The 25,022-nt window shown below is 42.7% G+C and overlaps 1 protein-coding gene and 1 long non-coding RNA gene across 2 annotated transcripts in view; both read right to left on the bottom strand.

Moving 5' to 3' along the window:
- Positions 1 to 25,022, bottom strand: part of LOC117955505 (E3 ubiquitin-protein ligase RNF43) — a 77,557-nt gene that overhangs the window by 29,481 nt on the left and 23,054 nt on the right. The window lies entirely within an intron of this gene.
- On the bottom strand, positions 15,710 to 22,605 carry LOC117955509. Its single transcript, XR_004659064.1, has 3 exons — positions 22,595 to 22,605; positions 20,284 to 20,288; positions 15,710 to 15,764 (listed from the first exon to the last, which is right to left on the bottom strand). It is a non-coding gene; the product is annotated as an uncharacterized LOC117955509 (long non-coding RNA).

Below are 25,022 nucleotides of genomic sequence, written 5' to 3'. Positions count from 1 at the left end.
TTCGTAGGGGGGGGGGGGGCGCTCGCTGAAAGCCAAACCTTTTCTCAAATATCATATCCATTCTTGGACCAACAATCAAGTATTGCTGGCTTCCACACACACACACACACAAACACACACACACTCTTGGTGCCATGGATGACACAGATACACATTCTTCATACCACACTCCTCGATTAAACAGCCTTGTATCGCATGACCCTACGCCAAGTCGATTTACATGAAAGGCCGATGGGAGAGGGACCCGGGTTCCCCGGTGCCAGGCGGGAGGAGCACAGGGTCTTTCTCTGTCACAGCATCTGGAAAATTGGGCTCTGAGGCCCTCGCTTCTCCGTCTCTTTGCAAATGCAAACGAACGGGAGGCATTACTGCTTTGGTCCTGTCAAAACAAAAGGCGTGTCATCTTTCCAGCCGCTTTATTGACAGTGTCAGCCCCGTATCCAGTAACGGTTACCACAGAGAAGGACTTGGGGAAACGTGATCCCATAATGAGGCTTAAATAATTACCACCAATCCCAAATTTGCCCGGGCGCTTTCTTTAAGTAGGAGTGCCCCCCCAACTTCCCAACTCCAGGCCCGTCAGACTGTCTCTCTGTTCTATTAAAGGGATTAGACAAGAGAGAAGAAAGAAACTGGAGAGGGAAGAGGAGTTGGAATTAAAGAAAGGAAGCTGAGGAGTGAGCTTGAATGTTGTCGTTAAACAAAGTTGCTGAGTACTTGTACTGGAGTGCCTCACACGGGGAATAAACTAATCATTTCCTCATTTTTTTCTTGCCTTTCTCACTTCCCTTGGGTCTAGCAGGCGTGCGAGGGTTTCATCATAACATGCAGCACAAAAGTTTAACTAGGATGAACTTTGCACAGTGCGCGCCAAGGCGCCAAACCATGTCCAGCCACACCTGTTCTTTGATCTGTGCTTCAGATTTTCATTCAGACGTGTCTGAAAGTCCTGGAATACACTGGATTTTAGAGCTCAGTGGGGGAGTAATATCGCCTTATTTGAGAGCACTCTTAAAGTTATTTAAACACTGCAGAGATATTCAAAGAGGATTTTATTTCAGACCCAAAGAATGAATGGACAGTCGGAGACACACCCTGCAGCAGTGTGACAAACATACAGCACACAGAAAACCATAAAGATGATGAACACTTATAGATAACAACTGGACCTTATTGCAAAGTGCACTCAATACATAAGAAAGAAGAGGAATATGACATTTATAACTGAAATCTATGGATGTGGCAACAAACCTAATATATATATGTAATACAGTCCAGCTACTGACCAGTTGAAGGGGATTATGATAATATTGAGGCCATGAGAAGGTATGTTGTTACATTCCCACCCCTCTCCAGTCCTGTTTAAAGTCTGATTTATGGTTCCGCGGAGGCTCCACGCAGAGCTGCGTGAACGTCGATCACTTTAAAAGAACAGCAGGGCTGGCGTGTGTGTGTGTGCGGAGTGTGTGGTAGAGCGAGTGACAGAGTGACGGTGAGTAGCTTCAGAGCGAGTAGAGTAAATAAATTGGCCTTAACTGCCACAAAGCCCATCACACCAAATGTATCGCTCCTACAGTGAGTCACAGCATCTCTCTCTCTCTCTATGCGGGGTGATTTGGCCCTCAGAGCCACTCAACAGGTACAGTGTCTTAGCTGCACTGTGATCCCCATGGAAACCGCTCAATGATGGAACCCTGTGTCCTTTCCACACTTATACAAACACATTACACACACACCGAAACATACACACCACCAACAACCAGGGCCACTCCATCAGCCTCAGGCCAGCACTATACGCTGTACATTTCAAAGCTCGGAGTTAAACATAAACACAGCACTTCCCTGTCATAACAAGTCAGAGGCCTGGTAACCCAGCAGTTTGTTAGTATTGCAGTGATCCTTCTTCCCTGTAGACACGGGGCCACATCCACACGTCCTCCAGGCTTCCTCCGGCCTGTCCCTGGCCTGTCCCTGGCCTGCAGGGCCACTCTCCAACTCTCTCAGGTTCCACAACATCAGTCAGAGAGAAAACCCACACTTTCCAAAGTGTCAATCATTTACGGCCGGGAACTTAAGGTCAGCTATGTGGAAAGAGATTAGCCCGGAGAATGAGGACGGGTGCTCGCAGAAGGGAACTCCAAATTATAGGAGGAGAGACACAAAGAAACAGACAAAAAAGGAAATAGGAGGTAAAGAAACAGGGCGACCTGTCTGTTATGAGCTAATATGTACCCAAATTACTGTCAATGATGAGCTTTTTACTGACTTTATGTAGTTAGTAATTGGCCTGTACTTTGTGTTTTTGGACTTATGATTTTTAAATTGTATCCATGTCAGAGTGCACATTTTATAGACTCTACATCAGTTTTAGAATCAGAATCAGATATACTTTATTGATCCCTGAAGGGACATTCTGTGTTACAGTTGCAAGAGTATTTAAATATCAGAGTAGAAATATCAACAAAGAAATATAAGGCGTGTGGATATGTACGGTATTTACATTAAATGTTAAATGAATTGAACATTAATATTAAGCTTTACATTAGTAATTTAATGCTTAATTAACTCACGCCAGAGCTAGCATTAGCCAAAAAGCTATCTATCCACCTAATGTTGTGTGGAAGCAAGCTAATATTTGCTAATTATAAATACAGGGAGGCTGATGGGAATATCATTGGTTTTGCAGGTATTTGATCATAGACCAAAGTATTGGACAATCACAAGTTATCTCAATTTTTCCTGAAGGGGTCATGGATATTGGTACCAAAATGTCATGGCAATCCGTCCAATAGTTGTAAACACATTTAACGGAAACTTAAGATGTCCCCATGGAGGCATCAGAGGATAGCTCAGGGTTGAAATAAAAAAGTTTATGATGATACAGGGTCTGGGAACCATGCATTTACACCAAGTTATTAAACAATCCATCAGCACATGACGGGACATTTTACTGGATAAGGGAACACTTTGACCTGATACCAAGTCGGTAGGATTCATCCTCTGGGAACGATGAACGCCGCTAGCGTGGCTAAAGAACCAAATCCCACCACGCAGACGGTTAGGACGGCGACACCACGGTGTGGGTGTCTTTAACGAGAGACAGGTGCACATGACATAAAGAACAGCAGGCTGCTGGGGATGTTTTTAACATCCCTCTTTCATTTGGAAATGCAATCCCATGCCCCCCCCCCACCACCACCTACAAGTCTCGTCTGTGGCAATATGCTGTTCTTAAAGAGGGGTCAAACTTTATTATGGCGTATGACAGAGAGCTGTTTTTCTTCCTTCTGTCTTCCTCCTGCTGCTTCAGCTTTCCAACTGTTCTTCCAGTCAGCCTCATAAAGCTACAAACTCTAAACGCAGCTTGTGGGCTGAAAATGAAAATAAAGGCCACTGTACTGTAGAGCCCTACCGACATATCGGCCCGCCGATATCAGGCATGTCTCAATTTATCGGTATCGGCATTTAAAATGGCTGAAAAAAACATTAAAAAAAAAAAAAACATTTTAAATGAATATTTCAAAAATAAAAACGGACGGTCAACCATGTTGTGAGTGATGGCGTTGCACAGTCTGTCCACCAGAGTGATGTTAGTGATGGTGTTGCATTTTGACATTGCCTTTTTTAATTAATGACGCCACATTTTGATTTTTTTACTCCTGTAATCTGTTTTTAATTCTGTATTCATTGTTTTTAATTCTGCTGTGCTGTGTAAATAAATCTGCGACATATTTTCCTATATTGTCATTTTCTGCTCATAAACCAACACACTGAATATACTGCAAGTGTTACTTTAGAATGAAAAGAACTGCTTTAAATTGATTTTATAAATGAGATATAAGTTCTGACATGTGGCTCTGTATGATGGACCTTCTTGCAGTTTTACTATATTGTTGTGTACACAAACCCTTTATCCTTCTACTACTTTATATACTGTGTGTATACAGTTGCAGATTCTCCCCTCTCTTACATCTTACATTTTTATATTTTATATTTTTATATTTCGTGTTGACACTGTAAAGGGTTGCTTAAATCTCGTTGCACAAGTACTGCATTTGTGCAGAATGACAATAAAGTCATTCTATTCTATTGTCACCCAGTTGGCAGCAGGTGTGGTTCACCTGTTGGCTGCTTAACACAATTCAAACATGAATGAACTAGAAATGGTTGCAGAGAAATGTAAAGCTCAGTTATCGAGGGTTAGGGCTTACAGCGTAAATCATTTCCCCTGAAACGCCCGGTGAGGCATCCCCATCCTCCCATCGGCTCAAAACAAATGACCAAATGACTTAACCCACTGACTTCTTCTTCTTTCCTCACAGTTGATTCCTTTCACATCTGTCCTCAAGTATGTACACAGACACTATTACACACTGCAAAACCTTTCCATACTAGCAAACCATGTGCTAGCATGTTTAGCCTTAACTCTTATTTTCCTGGAAAGACGAAATCAAACAGAAGAGAATCTAGAAAATAGCTTCTAAGAAAGATCTCTCCAGTGTCTCTTTTTAAGATGAAAACTCCATAAAAGCACTCTTTCAGATGAGTATTTTTTACTGTGCACTTGTCATTACCCACTATTCTGTTATGGAAGATCTCTAATTTAATCCTGGAAAAGGATCCCGTGGAAAGGAGGAAGGAAAAAAAGATAGAGACATATTTCTCCACAGATGTCACTGTCTGCCACAGTCCCTCCCCTCCACCCCCCCACCCCCCCACCCCGCAGGGAATCCCATAATCACCTGCGGCCGATGTTGGAGCAATGCAGTCATAAAGGCAAAAAGCGAGTAAACACAACATGTTATTTTTACCCTTTGCAAATGTTTATGTGAGCGTGTTGCATGGAACACACACATGATGCATCCTTAGCAACCCCACAGTAAATAGTCCCAAAAACATCAGCAGCCCTCCTCTGATGTGGCCGCCGACTGCTTGCAACACACCTTGTAACTGGCGGCATAATTGTTTTCTTTTTTTTGCTGCTATATTTCACTTTGGCTCTGAGGCAAGCGTTGAAGCAGCCTGATTTATGGCCAGGGAATGTGCTGAGAGCTTTTCAAGACAAACCAGCGCAGATGTTTCTGTCCAATGTCGGTGGGACGCGGACTAGTCTATATCCTTGACGGATAATCCGCCTGATTTCTCTCATTAAGGCCGGATATCCGTCGCCTCGGGCTTCCTCCGTGTTGGCATTTTAAACTCCAGTCGATTTACGTGGACTCTGGGTAACTGCTCCTCAGGTCTCTGCAGGGTCAATCCAGACAGAGAGCTAGACTATCTGTCCAATCTGAGGACTATGGTTACCTGGTCCTCAGATCTCTGCAGGGTCAATCCAGACACTTAGCTGGACTATCTCTCCAATCTGAGGACTATGGTTACCTGGTCCTCAGATCTCTGCAGGGTAAATCCAGACACTTAGCTGGACTATCTCTCCAATCTGAGGACTATGGTTACCTGGTCCTCAGATCTCTGCAGGGTCAATCCAGACAGAGAGCTAGTCTATCTGTCTGTCCATTTATTGGTGCCTTGCTTAAGAGCATCTGGCAGCTACCAGTCCACACTCCATCCTTTGCTCCGTACTGAACCAGCGACCCTCTGGTTCTGAGCTAATGCCACCCCCAAGCGCTAATAACTATGTTACTACAGCTTTCATTACTGTTGATGCACGGGGCATCCATGTTGGATTTTGAGCTCGGGGTACTCTGTGGTTTCAGGTCTACTGTTTATCTCCTCCCTCCACCTCAGAATGTTCCCTCCTTTTGGTTGAAGGTGCCCTGCAGAGAGGTGCTGTGGGCTGCAGTCCCAGCTGGGTTGCTTCTTGTTTTAATGAGCTAAATGGAGTGTACGGTTGTGTGTACAGAAGTGTATGTGCACTATATGGGTAGGGGTGGAGGGAGGGGGTGTTGGGGTAAACGTCGCTGAGGCGTGGGCACGCGGCCAAGAGCAGGGAGCTCCTCATGGAATGCCATGGAAAAGTGAGACAGAGGAATGCAGACTCCGCTGAGCAGTGTAAACAGGCTGGGCGGAGAGAATGTTGCCATGACGCTTTGAAGTCGCCTCATCTCCCTATCCCTCACACACACACACACACACACACACACACACACAAAAGCACAAGCACACTCACACACACGTCCATGACCTATTCCCGTGTGATCAAGCAAGAAAGCTTGACATGGTAAGTTCTGCTTTGTTTGGGGGGGGGAGACACATGAATGCAAGCTCAAAACACAGCATGTACAGTATGTGCATTTTCAGCCCAGCGCCACGTCTGCCAGGCTGAAACACACACGCTATTTATTACTCAAACACAGATGCACTCCCTTCAACACATGAGCACACACACGCACCCACTCACATGCCTTCGCAGTCAAATACGGCATGTCCACACACACACACACACACACACACACACGCACACACACACACACACACCAACACACACACACCTGCTCTCTCTCTTTCTCTCTCTCTGCATGCCGGACACTTCAAGGCTTCCGGCCTCACTGACGATAGTGAGTTTTATGAGTCGAGTCCATCTATCTTCTCAAACTCCCTCCCACCCTTTTCTGCCCCCCCCCGTCTGCCCCCACACTCCTATTGCTGCTTCAATGTGGCCTTTCAACATCTTTGTTGAGTATGCGGCACTGATATCAGGCAAAGAATGTCTCCGGTATAGACAGTAGACACGCAGGCACCGGAGCCTCCACCTCATCGTCTGAGCCAGCCGGCTGAGGAATCCACTCAAGTGGGCAGGTAAACACTGCTGCCCTTTGGATCACCACTCTCTCCTACAACCAGTCTGTGGGTGTGTGTGTGTGTGTGTGTGTGTGTGTGTGTGTGTGTGTGTTTCACAGCCGGCCGCCACAGACAGACCTGGCTGCCCCGAGAAGACAGGCTGTGTCAGCTCTGTCCACAGAGACAGGTGGAGACAGAACAGCACTTCCTGCTTCAATGTAGCACATACACTGACCTCAGAACGCAGCTCTTTATCCAAATTAAATGTACACTCCCAGATTTTGACATACTCTGACCAGACAAAAATGCAACTTGGTGAAAACAGTGTGAGCGCTGTAAAAGCAGCGACATATGTGAATGCGTGTCACAGCCTGAGAGACAACCAGCACGACATCACATAATATTACGTAACATAAAGTTTACAGTTTACTCTGCTGTCCCATTTAACCCTATACTACATGGGCTTTTTCACATTTTTTTGTTGGTTTGCTTCTGTCTTTGTTTTCTTTCTTACATTTGACCATAGAGGTTTTGCTGTGTATTGATTGATTGATACTGGTGTTGATTTCGTGTTTTTATTTTATCTTAAATGTATATATTTTAGTTTACTCAGTGAATTGTAAGTATGTTTTTCTTCTCACATTATTATCCAGTGCTGGACCAGCACGCTGAGCAGGATTCAGTGCCTTGCTCAAGAGCACCTTGGCAGGGCCCAGGAAGTGAACTGGCACCTCTCCAGCTACCAGTCCACATACTTTGGTCCATACGGGGACTTGATCCACAACCCTCCGGTTCCCAACCAAACTCCCTACAGGCCGAGCTACTGAAGTGTGTTCTTGGATTCGCTATCCGCATTCTAAAATAAGAGAGGGTCTACTACAGCTCTTTCAATAAGAATTTGTGATTTTAACTAAGTTAGATGATCAATCATTTTGTTAGCATTGAAACTAGGCGGTGGCAGAGTGTGTAATGCCGCCCCCCCCCCATTGGCTTCACTGAGGCTACATTTACACTGCTACGTTTTGGTTTAATTAATATCTTTTGCTACTTTTACACGTCCCATTCACACTGCTCAGATGTTTCAGAGCCCCTAAATCAGAGAAATATTAAAACACATCTGAACCTGTTTTGGGTTGTGCAATGCGCTTTTCTTCCCATTTTGAACATGTTCCCTTCTGCTCTCTCTAGTTTCTTCCCGGCTCCGGCTTCTCATTTGCGATGAAGGTAATTCTAGCTAAACAGACTTGGCTAACCTGACTAATGAACCGTGTTTAGCTTACCGTACATTCTTGTGAGTCAAACTGCAAACTGTAATTAGGCTTTATCAGACTCCAAACACTGTTATTATTTGGTGTACTACAGTTACACCCATCTTCTCCATGCAAAGGTGATTAAATTAAAGCTAGCTAGACCTATTTCTGTAAATACATGAGTGCTTTTCAGTGCCAGAAGTCTCTAAATCGTGGATGCAGAAGGTTGCCTTCTCTAACAGCAGCACACACTCAACAACACCGCTACCATGAAACACTTCCATATACTGTATACACACTCATAAAAGTCTAGCATAGTGTATACACATTAATCACTTGTCCTACTTGGTAACAGTATGTATACAGTACACGCACAGACACTAACAAATTAAAGTTGAGCCGTGGCTGCTGCTGCTGTCTGCCATTGGAGCGCTTTCATTTTCACAGACCTGTGCCATCTCAGTAGGAAGAGTCTGTGGACATCGGTACGCAGTCCCGAGTCTCCGCAGCATTCACCTACTGTAGTTCTGTCTGGGCGCCAGTGGTGAAAAAATGATATAAATAGATAAATAATGTAGATAGAGCGACATCCAAAATATCCTTCAGGGGCTGTAGAGAAGAAAATGGCTTTGCAGAAATGACATTTATTTAGACATCTTTCCTCATTAAAATATATTTGGAGCATAATTACAGTAAGGTAAGATAATGTCCAGGTTATTGGGCAGTACTCGATCTGCCCGAGAAGCCAAAACGTCCATCTAGCGCAGTGGCAACAATATGGTGCCCTACTTCCTACTTTAAAGGGCTTCCAGCCGTCTCCCGCTCTCTCCCTCTGTATTCTGTGGATGAAAGGTAGGGGAGCCCGGGACAGAGCCCTGCCTGTCATCACCACTTCTCTGTCAGATCACGGGGAGGCTTTTTAAATTGGTACTTGTGCTGCCTGGCAGGGCAGGTCTGCTGCTGTATTCTGGTAGCCGCTAGGTAAATCTCTTCAGCAGGGACAGTCTGTCTGTGATTTAGGGGCCAGGCGATACCACAAGTGGGCAACGGTCCACTACTGGCCCCCAGTGAGAGCGAGACAGAGCTTAGACAGTAGGGGAAGGTACATAGAAAAAATGAAATCAATTTAAAATAACAGCAGCGGTTCATCTACCTCAGCCATGCCTTGGGCTCTCCTCCTCCTAACCTGGGACCTCTCTGGTCCCGCAGACAAAACATTGCTGTTTTTCTGCAGACTTTTGGCAACAACAGAGAAGGTCTCTCAATTCAATCACATGCAAACCCAGACGCCACTCCAGTTATGCGTGCATTTTCTTTTCCTTTTTACTATCATTGGCTTTGGTTCATCGTAAACAGAGATTCTGAATCCTCACATCCAAGAGAAGGTATGTCCCCAACAGAAGGTTCGCCGTCCTTACTGTCTTTTAGCCTCTGGCAAATGACTAAACCAGTCTGGGGTCAGTTCCAGGGAGCTCCGTAAGTCATTTCCTGATGGAATATTTATTTCAATCTCAGCTTTTCATGGGGTCATTTCTTCTGTGCCCCATTTAGACATTCCCCCTTGTGTCCTTGCCTAGTCTTTAGGGGTAGATTTATCGCTGGGACATCTTTGTCCTCTAATATGGTGGCTAACCCAACGGCTCTGGACACAAGCCTAGGCCATCACTGAAGGACATAGAGAGAGTTGGCAATCGTCAAAGGCATATCCCCTGCCTACAATTTCACAGCCCTGACCAGCCTAGCCTTGAGGGCGTAAACACCAGCGGGCTGCCACCAGGAGGGCTGGAATCACTTTGTTCCATCCAGGGACCCTGCAGCTGGCAGACCCAGTGCTACCAGAGAAAGGAAAGTTGCCACACATTATTCAACAATACCAAGGTATGTCTGGTCCAATGTTGCTATCATCTCCAAAGAAACCATAATGGATATTGTGGTATGCAGAGATTTGATGATTAATCAATTGAAAGAAAAATATTATAAAAAAATAATTTTATTAGGCATGTTTTCCAAAAAGATAGCTGGTTCCACTTTCTCACATATGAGAATTTGCTGCTCAATTTTATTTTCATCATTGTAAATTAAATGTTTTTGGCTTTAGACCGTGGTTTTTCTTTACATCAAGATAATCTGCAGATTAATTGAAAATGAAAATGAAGTAACCAACAAGCATGTTAGAAAAGGTATTTACATAACAGCTGTGACATTGATTATGGATCAGGATTTACAGTCTCAAACCAACACTTTAATAAAGGTCCCATGAAATAAAAAAAATAAATAGAATTCTGTATTTGTTGCTATATATAGGGCTGGGGATCATTTGAAATATAACAGTACCAGTACCAATAACAGTACCATTATAGTGATATCAAAGCCAACAGAGTACTTTTTCTACTTTATTCAATACCCATCATTCAGTTTGGTAAAATGTCACCACCACTTCTTCCATATTTATTCTTTTTAACGGTTAAGTGGCATCCCGTCACGCTAACCTGCCAACTCCATCATAACACCACGCTCGACTTCACCGCGCTACACACTGTGTGGGTCGTTGCTGTAGTGATAGTGGGCCAATCCCATGGCACGTTAAACTGAAGAACACTTGCGTGACTGGCTGCAAGCAAAACCGTACAAGTAGTCATTTCTAGATCTGGGTACTTAAAGGATCAAATGCAGGTAATGTAAAGGAAGGAACTTGTCTTGGTGGAACATTTGCATCATGCAAAAGAAAACGCCACATACAATATTGAATGTAGATAACTGTTCACACAATACAGTAACCTGAGCTATTCAATTTAGCTGGATACATGGTTATCCATAATTCTTATTACCAGTGTATCGACATCCACAGCAATCCCACCAAGCGGTCCTAAAATGTCCCGGTTAGATAGTAAAGGTCGTAAATATATTCTTTGTCAATCTATACAATCATTTCCTTAAATGTTTGAATGCACAATCCAAATATGTTTTTGTTCACGAAGCGAACAGAGTTGGAGAACGGCGACACACAGAGAGCGCAAGGTGAGCGACATGTTAAATCAATTATCCAGGAAATGTATTCCAGTTGGTCCAGACTATTCTGGAGGGTACCTTAAAAGATATTGATTACCAATACCCAGCCGCTGCTATCTAGCATTAAATGCAGAATGCGGTATTTATCCATGTTGTCCCTGATCCCTGGAACCTAAAGGCATATAAATTAATAGAATTAAAAAACACATTTGGGGGAGACTTTAGCAACCTTTCTTCAATTACACCTTAAAAACAGACTCATACATGCTGGCTAATGTGTCAGACCGTAAAAAATGACAATGTCATGAATCATTGGGCCCAGTATCTATGTTTGAGTCAAAAAGTCATGAATGGCATTCCTCTGCCTTACAAAGGAATTCAAATTTCCACTGTGGCATCCTGCGCTTAGCGCCTACAGGCAGGTCCAGGGGTCTACGCAGCAAACCGGACCCTGCTGACAGAAACAAGGCCCATTCGCTGAGACAGTTCAACTCATCTCTACAATAAAGACCCCGCAACATGATCTATGTTCTACACTTCCTCTGCTGGGTCCCCTTCCTCTGGCCCTGAGGGTGTGAGGACCATGGGTGTGTGCGTCTCTGTGACGGTGTGTATGTTTGTGCAGTGGACACAAAAGAAGGTGAACTCATGTGACATGAAAGGAGACTGAAGAATCCTGTCTAAACTGGAGTCAACTGGAGGGGCCACAATGCTGACAGTCCTGCAGCGGCCTATTAACTGTCATGGGAGTCAAGTTCATCTTCTGAACCGTCTAAGGCAGTGTTCTTCAACAGGGGGTCTGGGGCCCCTAGGGGGTCCTCAGATTTACTGAAAAAGGGCCTCTGAGTTATTTTTACATTTTGATTGTTAAAGATTTTTCAAAACTTTACATAAATCGTCCATATAATTAGCGGACATAAATCCCACTTTTGTTGTCACTATCTCAATTATTTTGAAGCTTTTCAATTAAAAAAGTATTACGTTTTGGGGATTTATTTTAAAATTGTTATCGTATTTTTCCCCCAATGTCTTTGTCCCTTTTGTTGACGTTTTGTCACTTTTTTGACATTTAAGCCGTTTTTTTATGCTTACTTCCAATGGGTTTTTTGTAGTTTTTGTCACTTTTTCCAATATTTTTTTCACCTTGAATCACACATGTGATGACCTTGTCGTCGCCTTGTTGACATTTTCCACCTCCCATATTTCTGATATAAAAAACACTTAGACACGGACCCCAGGAGAACATGACGGTTAAGGGTTCACGGTGCTATATGTATGGTTTACATCAAAACATGCCAACAAGTAGACTATTTTAATATCTTAGTATTCGATGCAACAAGGTATAAAGGCTTTAGGCCACCCCACACATTATTGTAGGACCAGTTTATTAACTGCCTTATTGTATTGCAATTTGCTTTGTTTTCTTTCATTTTTTTTAAATAATTCTCTGTCTGTTCTGCATTTTTGTTTTTTATATGAAACTCTAATAATTTTGCAACTGTTTTTTAAACAATATCTGTAAGGTAGTTTATATCCTCGACGTTACACTTCCTTCCCTACTTTTTTCTACCTTCAGTCCGACCGATCAAATCATTGAAGTATACTACTAATTGAAGACTTCTGGAAAGGAATGTTCTACTAAGCAATGACTGCAATGAAAGCAGGTGACAATGTGGCAATAACTTTTCATCACCTTTTCCTGCAGCTATGGGCGGGTCAGGGGGTTGGAGTGCAGCATTTACTGCCATGTGAGGGGAGGGACGCAGTATAAAGTGGAACCAGAATTTCCTGATCCATTTTTTTTGTCGGTGTCTTTGTAGACAAGCCAACACATCTCCTCGGTCGAGTGCACACACACCTGCACCCGGCGGAAAGAAGGAGGAGAAGGGGGAAATAAGCAATGGAGCTCCACTGTAGACCGCAGTAAATAGCTGCATAAAATTAAACCCCTGGCAGGGAAACGATAAAGACTGAGGGAAAGCACAGCATTCCCTCAGTTAGGTCCATTCAAGCCGTGCTGCTATGTGGGTGGGCCGCAAATCAGAACCAGCTTTCACAGGCTTGTCCCTTTGAGGAATCAGCGCAGGGTGGCAAAGGCCAGCTGCCACTCCAGCTCTGCCCTGGTAAACCACATCAGAGCCAAACCACCAGCGACCCTGACCTTTAAGAGCACTCAACGCCTCCCGATTGTCACATCCCACCCATTCCCTTTTCCACCAGCTTATAATTGCAGGATTATGGTAAAAAAACAGAACTGTGAATAGGGGAGCAGTGCATCAGCATGAAATGGTTTAGTTAAACGGCTCAAAACAAGCTCCAGTGGGTGTTATGCTGATGTTAAACATCTGTCGGTGTGCTGAAAGGTAACAATCAGGAAAGGAACACCCACTTTTCCACATGGTATTATTATTTTTATTTTGTGGCTTTGCTATCATGTAGAGAAAGTCCCATTAGCTCTTTGACAATACAATCATGGTGAAATGGGGGGCAGTAATCTGAGAAAGACAAAGACATAGTTCAAACAGACGAGCTGAAAGACACTTTATCAGTTTAAAAAACACAAAATCATTAAGCGTTACAGATTAAACAGCCATGCAACATTACAGTGAGGCTACTGGGAGAAATCATAGATGTCAATGAATCTCCCTCACAGCTTTCAGATCCCATTCCAGCAAACTCCTCGCTACATTACAAATATCACTCTGATAAATCAGAATCATTTCAAGCAGTCATAGCATCAGTGCAGTGGGAACATCTGCACTCAGCTGCATCATAGCACAAGTGCTTACTGCTTTGCTACAACGCAATTTACAGTATAGTGGGCGGAGAAAGGCGCTGATTACCCGATGAACTGCAGGTTTGGTGAATGCAACGTTAACTCAAGTATCACATGCCGTGGCGCCAATAACGCTCCGTTTGCAGATGTACTGTACGTACATGAGGGCCTCAGAGAGCTACCTCACAAAGTTAATGCACTGTCAATTTTAACGATAATACAGACACCACATAACGTATTTTGCAAAGTGAAAATTAATTTGTGTTAGTCGGATCCACTTCAAAATGTAAAGGGTTTTTCATGGGCCATGATAAACAAAACCACTAGGTTTCATGAAAAATGGCCCAATATTTTTTCAGTAATCCTGCTGACAGACAAACAAAAAAAACAACAGACAAACCAAACCAAAAACATAATCTCCTTGGCGGAGGTAAAAATGTTGAAAAGTTGAAATGACTTCCAACACAATGGAAGTGTGTAAGTCACTATTGGGTACTGTCTTTGCACACATTATAACTAAATGTGTTAATACGTCCAGGCTGAGTGCGGTGGGTAGTCGCTGGTTTAATTTGGTTTAATTAAACATTTATTTAATTGCTCTTTAACCACATTGGACGGAAGACCAAATAAGTCAGATGTCTGCCTCTGGGGTGGTATTAGTGCTGACTCTTACCACATATGCAGAAATACACAAACGTAATGAAAAGCACTCTTTTCAGTACAGAATTCCCCCTATGTGACAAATGACCTCATGATCACAATTTGAACACACTAATCCAGCGTTTGTTTCCTGCATTACCCTCTATTCAATTTAATTGATTTCATCTGTCCATACGAAGGTGTGACTCATGGGATTCGGCTCAGAAATGGCTTTATTTCTGCCTCAACTCATAAAGCATTAGATAATCTGTAGGTGTGTCACTCTGTATATTTCAGCAGTCAGAGCAGTCCCATAGCCTAGAACAAAGTGCTAAATCAATACCAGCAGACATGTGTGATTCAAGTAGATGTTTAGTCATCCTGACACTCTGCCAGAATATTAACACGGCGATATGAAAAAGCTTGATGTGAGTCATGCTGATAGCACAGGATGCTGTGCTGTTCAAGTTTAGGCAGTATTACTATGACTTAAGTGGTTATCTGTACTCTTTCTGTGATTCTTGGCACACAAACTCTTAAGACATGCTTTGCACCAAGGTGCCAGATGAACACGTCACTCAGGTTAACAAAGAAGAGAAATATCATTAATCCGACTGTCCTACTCCTAATGCCATAATGCATTCATTACACACATGTTCAATATATTTGTAAGCTGACTTTGAATGCCGATTATAGACATAGAGAATGTTCAATGTTGAAAAAATGATTTTCTATTTTACCCAATTCCTGTTTAAATTCAATGACCGATTCAGAAAATGAATGCAGACATTACAGACGAGCAGGATGAAAGGTAATCATCGAGATTTGCTGTACAAAGACCAGAAGGCCAGAACTGCAAGAGAGGCTGTCTTGGTGTGTTACTCAGCGCTGCGTAGCCCCAGGGTGTCTTTCATGGGATAGCTGTTTTACTGGGAGTTTATCCCTCAAAGCGGGACACTCAGGAGTGACTAGGCATTGATTTACGGTGCTAGAGGGAGGTCTTAACCCAGCCTTCCGTTCCTTCTTGTTTTAACCTTTAATTCATTGTTAATTCATTATTAATTAACTGTGATTTTTCTTTCCTTCATACTTTTGGCAGAACATCGGCCCAACCCTCTCGACCTCCCACGCAGGAAAACATTTATCACATTGCCTGAAGGTAAACCACTAAAACTCCAGCTGCTTTAACTACACACAGTAGCTCATAAATAAGGAATCAGGTAGTTGTCGGCTACAACAAAGCAAATTTCAAGACTCTGTGGGTGGGTGGCTTCTTCCAATTGGACACCATCATAAAGGAATAGTTCAACATTTTGGGAAATACGCTTATTCGCTTTCTTGCCGAGACTTAGCTGCAAAGATCGGTACCAATCTCACATCTGTTGGTACAGTATGAAACTTGAGGTAGTCGCTGGTTAGCTTAGCTTAGCATAAATAATGGCAACAGCTAGCCTGCCTCTGTCCAAAGGCAACAAAATAAAAAAATAAAAAAAATGGAGAGAGGTCTTCGGGAATTTGGTTCAGTTTAGCAAGCTTTAATTGTTTTTTCATGCTGTCAGGAGATGAGACACATTATGGGATTAGCCAATAAGAAGCCAACAGCGAATACAGCTGATCAATCCTGTGAGTGAAATGTTCACTACATCAGAACATCATTAAGTGCATACATAAATGGAAACAACTAGTATCATTAGGCTATGGCACTGGCAATAGGAGGTAGTGATGAAAAGAAAAACAGAGACACTAGCTGTCCACCTAATGCCCACACAAAAAGGAAGCAAATGGACAACCAAAGCTGAATGAACCATAGATGAGTCACGTAAAACACACTACTTGGAGGGGCCTTCCATACACTATTTGTGGCGTTGTGTAATAAGTACTGTATGACGCAGTAAGGACCATCCACTGTCATTGGTCAGTGTTGAGATACAAGCAAACATCTGTGTGGGAGCTACAACAGCTGCCTAGACCTCACTGTCTATTGGTGGTTTACTCGAGACATTCCTCTGTCACAAATGAACATACACACTACACACACACTCTTACAGGCAGATCATGAGAGAGTCAGAATTATTTTAGAGTGGTAAAGTGATGTTGGCTGTGTTTTAGGGTGAGTGTGTGCTCGTCTCATTATGTGGACCCCACAGGTCAGACAGTGATAGTAAAGGAGACAAGACCTTCACCTCTGGAGAGCTGGATGGGACGGGAGATCAGTGCAAGGGGTGTGAAGGGAAGGTGGGAAGGGAAGGAGCGGAGGAGGAGGGGTGTGTCTCAACATGCAGCCCCTCTGGGTAGACGGGCAATGACATCCAAAGCACTTCCTCCCTCTATAAGGTACGTGTTGTTCAGGTAGAAAGAGACAGGCCGAGAATTTCAGACATTCATCACAAGGGAGCGCCACCATCAGTGGTAAAGGCCCAGAGAAGAATACAACCCACATATCAGGCTCCACTTAATTGGTCAATGAGTTGTTGACACATCCTTTAATCAGACATTAATTTCCTTAAATTAATTTACTTCAAAGCCGTAAACCTTCACTTTGGAATTTGTTCTGAAGAGCGTGTTCAGGAGCAAACCACTGGAAAAAACAACAACAATCTAAAGTATTACCGAGCTGCTTTTGTGGTTGACTTGAGGCAGAAAGTGCAAAGCAAAATGTAATCCCCATATCCTTCATTGGGCCTTTAAAAACAAAACAATAACGCAGCGATGGGGAAATATTTAACATAGCTAGGGTTGAATTCAGTGGAATAAACTACAAATCTCGAGGGGATTATAAAAACCCAGTGGCATGTGAAACCCCTATCGTCTGAGGAGGAAGTGGAGCCGGCAAAGGGTGTTTTCCACATTACATGCAGCCCTAATATCAAAGGAGATAACAATTCCAGCTGCGTCGCTGTTGCTGCTACACACAGGATCATCTGGAGGAGTCATCCCCAACCCAGCAGCCCCCCCCTGCAGCCCCCCCACCACCAAACACGATGCAAAAGCACAATCCCATCCACAAACTCATACTTCTTCATGCACTAATGCAACATTAAGACATCACCTCCATTAAAAGACAATAAAACAGGGCCTAAATGGAAGGCACATTTCATTAAGTTTGCTGCCTTTGTGGGGCGTGGAATATGAAGAAGGCAAAAAAAATCTCTATTCTCAATAAAAGCTGTCGCTCCCTTCAGAAGCTTAATTAGAGGCTGAAGCGGTTGCACGCGATGGATCTGGCCCTAGGCATAGACCTGGGACAGCTGGGCTGCTACTGCTCAGAAGCACGGCGTCTATTAGGCCCTTCAGGCCAATAGAGCAGAACAGGGGAGCGGAGTAGGCAGATAGACCAGGTATGAATCAAAAGCAAGCCTGTCAAGCTGGAAGACCCCCAAGGAGAGCAAGATTCATGGTGGAAAGCTCCCTGTGTACTCCTCACGCAGCCGTGGTTTTGTGTTTGATTGGCACAGCTTGAACGAGTTGGTTCGACATTTTGGGAAATACGCTAATTTTCTTTTTTGTAAAGAGTTAGATGAGGAGATCAATACCACTCTATCTGAATGCTAAACATGAAGCTAAAGCCAGGAAAGAGGTAGCTTGGCTTAGCATAAATATGGGAAGCAGTAGTAAGCAGCTAGCCTGGTTAGATAGATAGATAGATAGATAGATAGATAGATAGATAGATAGATATTGATCCAAGAAAAATGGGAAATTACGGCGTTACAGCAGCACACGTAAATCAGTCGCACAACACAGAACATTATGTACAAGGGTAACAAGATGTGCCTGTTGTACCAACATCTCTATGAAAGCTTGTGATCTAACACGTTATGTCTCCCAGTTTAATCTGTAAAAAAACAAAGTGGAGTGGTTATACAGGGAGTTATGTTATGTAATAGTGTGAGGCTAGTTATTGCCCAGGTGCACTGACTTCCTGCAGTCTTGTTGTGACAATGCTGACCATACTCATACATACATTTTTTTTCAGAAACAGACTCCTCCACTTTAGAGAATATCTTAAGCCAGTGCATCACAAGGACGCTAGAATTGTGTCGCAGTCTGTCCAGAGAAAAATCAGAAGAGCTTTTAATCATTTCATTATTTTTTAAGAAAGAAAAAGCAACCATGCTGTTGTTCCACCACAGCACTTCTGAAAACTTGAACCAATACACTAGTTGTCAATAGTGTGTGGATTTGACAATGTAATGCAGAGCAGGTTGGCCATCTGTTAACATGGAGCCCAGTGGGTCTGCAGAGAGGGGGCACCAGAGATCCCTCGCACACTGTAGTAAGTGCTGCCAAACAGGTGGATGTCAGACTCTATGCACCGCTAACTGAATCCATCTGAAGAAAGGAAAACAATATGTTTCTATGAAGTGAAAGATCCCATCTTAGAATATCTATCTCACAATCATCACAAGTCCAGTGATGTTGCTGCTAATCCTCAAATGCTCCATCGATTTCACACACACCAAAGTCTGCTTACAGGTCCACAGGGAGGACCACTGCATATGTGAAAAAGAAGTTGGAAGATGCATTTAATAAAAAGGATGATTTCTCCGGTTCTGCTGCATTTTGTTTGATTTTTTTATTTATGTTCCGACAACGTTATAGGAGTGCAATTCTAACCCGGTGGAATAATCTTTTAAATGTATTGATCATGCACGGAGAAGAAGAGAAGCTCCAACTCCTTACCAAACCTTCCTGCTACCCCTGACACTTCTCTCTCTTCTGATATTAAACTAAATAATGCAGGACAATAAGTGACCAGAAGGCTGCGATTCAGGCTGTATTTTCTCAGAACAGCTTCCATTGGCTAATGATGTATATGTAACTAAAATAAAAAGTACGCAAGACCTTACCCAAGAGGCCTGCAAAGTTTCAGGTTATTTTTTCTAAAGTGCAAACATCCGTTCAGGTTCGTACATTATTTGAGAAGAGACCTGCGCCCTCTTAGTCGATCAGTGGATATGTTGTTTTGGTCTTAGTTTCCAGTTTGTATGCCGTTAGTTGCTGAATGATTTATTTCCACATTTCTGGTAAACACCAGATTTAAAGTGGTGCTTTTGCATGATTCTTTGAGGAGAAACTCAGTTTGACTGCATTTGTATTACGCTTTTCTAGACTTAAAAAACACTCAAAGGGCACAGATCTGTTAATTAAATCAACCAAATCGATTATTCGACAAAATCATGAGTGTTTATGGATTAAAAATGTAGTCGAGGTCTGCCCTATTGGACAAAATAGTATATTCACCTATAACCATTTTATAAATATAACTCGTCCTTTTTGTATCTAAACCACTCTGTTTCTCTCTCATCACATCGCCCCCACTGGCGCCCTTCTGTTTTAAACTGTCTCAGTGAGACAGAAACATCACCAGCCTGCGAGCAGGACCTTCCTATGAAGGACTTTATTATGAACTGTGGAAAAATAAAAGCATGCTGGCAACAGACTAAGAAAAAAGAAAAAAGCTTGCGCATAAAAGGGAACTGATAAGGACGGTAGATTGGAGATGAGAGACAAAGACTGTACATGCAGAAACGCGCCAAGGCGAGGAAGATGAGGGTCTGCGATAAAACACACCAAGCTGAAGGTGGCGAAACACAAGCGTCTGAAACAGAGAGACAGGAAGCGGTAGAGAGGGAGAGACTCAAGAGTGTGCATTTGTGCGTCTCACAGTTGCACCTGTGTGTAACCATAGGTCCGTCAGTGGGCTTCGACAGGCATCTCTCTAGGCTTCGCTTCCTCTAAATGGGTCGGATGAATATGTAATCTGCCCCCTTTCATCCCGATCCTTTATTTCCACCCCGGCCACTGCCAGTAGCCCGCTCTGCTGCTGATCAGAATGGCATAAAAACTTCACAAACACGACATACTGTACACACAAGCTACACAAAAGACAGGCAGCAGGGTCAAACCTCCTCCAGCAGCCAAAACCACTGAGCATGACAACAATCTTAAGACTTACTGGACTTCATGATACCCATCTCCATAGACCGCCCACTTTTTTAAAGGCTCTGGTTTCAGGAGTGTTTTACCCGTATCTCCATGGAGGTTTCATTAAAGGTCCCATGACATGGTGCTCTTTGGATGCTTTCATATAGACCTTAGTGGTACCCTTATACTGTATCTCAAGTCTCTTTTATATAGACCTTAGTGGTCCCCTAATACTGTATCTGAAGTCTCTTTTATATAGACCTTAGTGGTCCCTAATACTGTATCTGAAGTCTCTTTTATATAGACCTTAGTGGTCCCTAATACTGTATCTGAAGTCTCTTTTATATAGACCTTAGTGGTCCCCTACTACTGTATCTGAAGTCTCTTTTATATAGACCTTAGTGGTCCATTAATACTGAATCTGGTCTCTTTTATATCACCCTTAGTGGTCCCTAATACTGTATCTGAAGTCTCTTTCCATTTCTGAGTCTGTAGCTTTTGAGGAGGAGAGGAGGGGGGGGGCAAGGTGAAGGCTTGGAAGCAACTGCCACTTTGCTTGTTTGACAGCAATGATGTCTCTCTCTCATTGTGGGCCAAATTCTCTGGGCGGGCAAATCAGAGAAAGGGGAGGTAACCTCAGATGGGCCGATCTGGAATCTTGCCCCTTATGACGTCATAAGGCCCATCTGAGCTTTCATTTTCTCAAAGGCAGAGCAGGATACCCAGAGCCTGGTTTACACCTGTCACCATTTCGAGCCACTGTGGGAGCCATAGGCAGGCTGTTAAAAAAATTCATGCCATAGGACATTTAATTGCTTATATAAAGAGTGATTTTATTTAATTTTTATAACATTTTTTGGGCATTATTAGGCCTTTTTTGACAGGACAGATGAAGACATGAAAGGGGAGAGAGAGGGAGGAATGATACCAACTAAGCTATCCAGGCGCCCAATACATAGAGTTTTAAGCCTGGAACCAAGCCAACCAGCTACGAGATGAATCATGAACATAAAACATTTGATTTATCACAAAATAACATTTTGAAAACGGCAAAATAGGCAAAGGTACAAGACGGTAGACCGGTAGAAGCCACTCTAGCTGTTTGCAGGTTCAGCAAACATTTCTATAGTAACAAGTTCCACCAATCCACCAAGAGACATCGCTATTATGCTTAGAATTGTGGATATTGTAGAATTTGTCAATAAGAGTGGGAATTAAACATGTTTTTTTCTGGATTCCAAAGGACCAAAAACGTTTGTTTCACAAGCCGGGAGCTTGTGGTCAGTCCAACTCGGAGGGTTAGGAAATTATGGATCATTTTCAAAATCCTTATGGAGAAAATCAATGGGATTCTTTCTTCTGCAACCACACTGTTGAGCTATATGTGCCTACCTAATGTGCTCGCCGAGCAATAAAACAACCCAACAATAGGAATGGTGATAAATACCTAGGACTCAACAATTACTTTCCCAAATGTTCGGATTGTTTGGCTTACTGTGAAGCCCTTACACTGTTTTGGAACAAACATAAAACTTCCCAGCTGTTGGAATTTCATGACTTTCCGATTCCTACTCCTGTGTATTCATTTAAGAGAGACAGCGATAAAAGCTAACATGACAATGCAACATGACATTTTCTTTACAAAGGTTAAAATTGCAGAAAAATGCAGCTACCAAACATCAAGTCTTCAGTCAGCGTTAGCAGCATGCTTGCCGTGTTTTAATCAGTTATACCTGTAGTGATAACACACCTATCACAAATTTCAGTCCTGAAAATGAATGGTTGAATAGGCCGAAGAATGATCTCCTTCAAGCTAGGGCGGAAAATGTTTTATATTGAAATCATGATCGTTGGCAAATGAACTATTAATTTAATCTTATTTTAATGCAGAGCTGGTGCGATAGAAAGAAAATCAAATATCAAAATATGTTTGACCAAATACCTCAATATTGATATTACGATGATATTGTAGTGTTGTTGTTTTTTTTAATTATAAATAATCATCAGTAATGTAGATATAATGACTAAAGGCAAAAAATAAAAGGTTAAAGGCAAATAATACAGCAGTAAGAACAGCCAGGGAAGTTCTGAAAATGAAAAAACTTTACTATAATGCAGTCTTTAAAACCAGGAAAACACTACAATAACCAAAATCTAAGACAATATCTAGTCTATATCATGATATTGATATAATATCAATATGTACTGTGTAGTGAAAATGTGTCTTTGTCATATTCAACTCATTCCTCAGCTCAACAAAAGACAGATGACTTCATAAATGACGTATTATATGATCTGGCTGATGTGTAACATGGGAGTTCCATCGCTTTCATCCGGCATATGGGAGCCTAAGCTGGTGTCAGATATGATTTATAAAGTCCCAAAAGTAGTTGGGAAGGCGATGACAAACTAAACCCATTGGGCAAAACAAAGTAAAGAAGTATAAGAGAGGTGATGGTGTTTTGACTGTCTGCAGCATGTGATGGGCCATAATAATAAGTGGAGGGACAGGGGAGCCCATAGGTTGACTTAGTGTTTACACTGCAGTCTGATGTTTCACATACATTAAAATTGTACAAGCAGATTATACTCTATGAGTCATGAAAACAATCTTCCATCTACTGTAACGCCCTGTCCTTCTCCACCAGCATTTGGTTTCCACAGATCCCCGTCTGAGTAGAATAGAAAAGCACTCTTGTTTCCTGCAGACATGGGAAGCTGTCTGCTGTCCATCAGTCCACATCAAGCACGTCCAATGTGCTGGCCTCCGCCACCTCCTCCTCCTTCCTACCGTTAGAAACTGAGGCCGAAGACGGGCATCATGCCAAATACGCCAGATAGTTTCATCCACAGCTGCAAGCAGGCGGCGGCCCCAAGTAACAATGGAGTCCACTCATTAAAGCTAACCCGACTCTGACAAAGAGAAACGCGAGGAAAGAGTAGGAGAAAGAAAAAAAAACATGTCGAAAAAAATGCAGCCTGTGATGGACGAGACTCAAGAAATGATACGAGCTGACGCAAAAACATATCTGGTTTTGTATCCTCAGGCTATGCAGAGCATGCCTCCCACGTGTAGAAATGAAACCAATCTTTCCACTCCGTCACAAACACCAGCACTACTATGCGCAACAACAGTGTGCTATCGGTCTACAATAGGCTATTTTGTTGCCATGTATGATATTATTAAATTAAACAATGAAACTGGCATATTGTATATGATAGGACTGGCAGCTATCTTAGACAGGTAATCAGTATTTGAACAACTTATGAACAAACACACTGGGAACTTTTTCCCAAAGCATGAAACCATCAAGAAAAGGATGTATGCTCATCATTTTACAAATGTTATTATCTAAAAAAATTCATATAGCAGTATTTAAATTATCATGTGAAACTCTGTATGGAAACCTGGGCTGGTATCAATAAATAAAATAATATAATATTTTTGAACGAGATGACTTTTGCAGGATTTAATGTTTTCTTTGACAACAGTACTGATTATAATAATAATGATAATACGACGTTGAAAAAAACACACTGTGCAGTATTATTATATATATATATATATTATATTATAATATGCACAATATATTAATGTAAATGAATCCGAACGCTGAACCTCATTAACACATGTGGTTTTTACTTTAAAGCTCAGTAGAAAAACCTTGCTAGCGATTGTGTGCGCCTTTCATGAGCTAAATGCTAATATCAGCATGCTAACTTGCTCACAATGACAATGCTAACATGCTGGTGTTTAGCAGGTAGGCAATGTACAGCAGGTCATGCTTTTCTTTTACATTTTAGTTCAACTCGTTAGCATGCTAATATTTGCTTATTGTCAATGAAAGTATAAAGGGTAAACTACAGCCGAGGCTGATGGGAATGTCATTAGCATTGCAGGTATTTAATCAAGCTGTTAGCATAGCACAGTGACTAGTATTTCATTTATTTTTATTTACTAGTCGTCCCACACGTAGGGCTGTTGTTTCAGTGGGATCGTGGTTAAAGCTGTCAATGTCTGAAAATGAGAGCGAACATGGTTAACACGCTGTAATTATATTTCATTTTTCTAAAGGCTGTTCCTGGCAGTGACATTCCTCCACACTGTGTTAGATTAGCCACAACTTTAAAACAGTCAAAGTAGGAGAACGTATGAGCTGACCACATATGCCTCCATTTCTTCCAAGAGGTCCCACCAGCAGCCTGTGTTTTCTTGAGGAGACTAACATTAAAGACTGCTGCGTTCTATTTCTGTATTATGGTTAACTTTTACAGAATTGTGCTCCGACAACCAGGGGCCTCCAGAAGTACGTTTGGGTGTGTGTGTGTGTTTGTGTGTGTGAAAGAGAGAGTGCAGCTAGCATGTAGCATATAAGTTTCTCACCACATCCTTCGTTAGCAGTGGGGACATAGCTTGGTACTGTGCCCACGTAACCTGACGCTTACTGGTAATGGCATTTCATGCTTTCACATGAGCCCAGGCTGTCGGTGTGTGTTTGTGAGAGTGTGTGTGAGTTAGGGGGTGGGGGTCCTAAAATTGAGGCAAGCATCTAACAGAGGCATGGGCAGGCCGGCAGAGGGCGAGGAACAGCTGGCCTTTCATTGACAGGCTTTGAGTGCTGGCAGTTAAGATTCCACTCAAAGAGTGTGGTGGTGGTAGTGGGGGGGGGGGGGGGGGGGGGGGG

Source organism: Etheostoma cragini, chromosome 13 (genome assembly GCF_013103735.1).
Source record: "Etheostoma cragini isolate CJK2018 chromosome 13, CSU_Ecrag_1.0, whole genome shotgun sequence".
Taxonomy (NCBI): Eukaryota; Metazoa; Chordata; class Actinopteri; order Perciformes; family Percidae; genus Etheostoma; species Etheostoma cragini.
This window is presented reverse-complemented; position numbering and strand designations above follow the sequence as displayed.